The sequence below is a fragment of the Coturnix japonica genome, chromosome 4 (assembly GCF_054131305.1).
Source record: "Coturnix japonica strain WE chromosome 4, WE-NBRP24, whole genome shotgun sequence".
Lineage (NCBI taxonomy): Eukaryota > Metazoa > Chordata > Aves > Galliformes > Phasianidae > Coturnix > Coturnix japonica.
The window spans coordinates 11,785,468-11,786,699 of NC_140666.1; positions in this window are offsets into that span (position 1 = coordinate 11,785,468).

Here is a 1,232-nt window from a genome sequence, read left to right on the forward strand (position 1 = left end):
CCTTCAAAACGGAGAAGATAAAACCCAGGCAAGGCTGAGATAACTGCTTAGCAGGATTTTAGGGACTAAAATCAAGGTAACTAATGGATTGAGAAAGAGAAGCAGAGCTTCAGAGCCAGAAGAGGAACAGAGGGAACCAGAACAGTGATGCATCAGCAGCTGGAACAAAACTGCTCTATTTCCTTTGTCAGGATTTTTACAGGAATCATGTTCTAAAGATCAGTACTAAGTAAGATGAGAATTTACTTGGGCGTGTTAAATAATCAGGCAGGATTCAGAGTTGTTAGGAGTCGATAGTTATTCATTTATTTACTGATCCGCTGTACACAATTTAATAAGCAGTAGAAATCAGTAGAAATCCTCTTTTGGTCCCAAACATTCATTAATCAAAATCTTTCTAAATTGAAGTGCACAGTACAAACTTTAGAAAACAAAATACTCCAGTCATTAAACCTATCTCCTGATGGCCTCTCAGTTAACCTGGGCGTATATAACTTCACTCAGAAGCCTTTTACAGCTATGTGTTTTTTGAAGAGCGCAGAGGGGTTGTAATACTTTAATAACGGTGAAGGCTGAACAAAGTGGCAAGTCAGAAAATAAAGTAATACCAGCATGAGCCACAAGTCTGTCCTTAGCTAACATCACTGCGAGTTGTTTTCTGGTTCAAACCACAGGGAGTTAAGGTTGGAAAGGCTGCTGAACATTGAAATTCCTGGCGCTAGCACAACCTTACCTTAAACAGAGGTGTTTTGTGCTCCTCGCCACAGTACAGCATTTCTCTATGTTGTAATGGAGAGAGACCTCCTTTGATCACACCCTTTCCGAAGGGAACCACCCTATGGACGGGGTACGGACAACAGCCTGCTATCTCCACTGACCTTCCCATTGCTTGGCTTTCAGGCCCATGGAGCTGTGAATTTGAGCAAAGTCCTCAAGGATATTTGTAGCTGAATATGAGTGTGACCACCGCTCATGATTCCTGTGCGCCTGCTCAGAAGGGGAAGACCGGCGTCATAAAAGATATCATTTTTAGCTTCACTTGAGTAACTGGCAAAACTTCAATGCATAGGAACGTGAATCATGCAACACGGAGAGGTGACTCACATACGAATGGGAAAAACGTCGCCCTAAAACAATGCCATTTTCTCCTGACCCACAGCGGAAGGAGAAGGTGAGGAAAGGCAAAATAAAAAGCCAAGAAAAGACCATAAACGTCCGCCGGATTATTCGCA